The sequence below is a fragment of the Arachis ipaensis genome, chromosome B01 (assembly GCF_000816755.2).
Source record: "Arachis ipaensis cultivar K30076 chromosome B01, Araip1.1, whole genome shotgun sequence".
Taxonomy (NCBI): Eukaryota; Viridiplantae; Streptophyta; class Magnoliopsida; order Fabales; family Fabaceae; genus Arachis; species Arachis ipaensis.
The window spans coordinates 106318439-106318808 of NC_029785.2; positions in this window are offsets into that span (position 1 = coordinate 106318439).

A 370-nucleotide genomic window follows, 5' to 3' on the forward strand; every position below is an offset into this window, starting at 1 on the left:
ACTAAATTCTGATTACCACTCCTATCCTTTATTTCTAAATCAAATTCTTGTAACAGCAGTATCCAACGTATAAGTCTTGGTTTGGATTCCTTTTTAGCTAATAGATACTTTAGAGCTGCATGGTCTGAATACACTACTACTCTAGTACCAAGTAAATAGGCTCGGAATTTATCCAGAACAAAAACAATAGCCAGAAGCTCTTTCTCAGTAGTAGTATAATTGGACTGGGCAGTGTCTAAAGTCTTAGACGCATAGGCAATAACAAAAGGATCCTTACCTTCGTGCTGAGCCAGCGCTGCTCCTACTGCATGGTTGGAAGCATCGTACATGATTTCAAACGGCTGACTCCAGTCAGGTCCTCTCACAATTG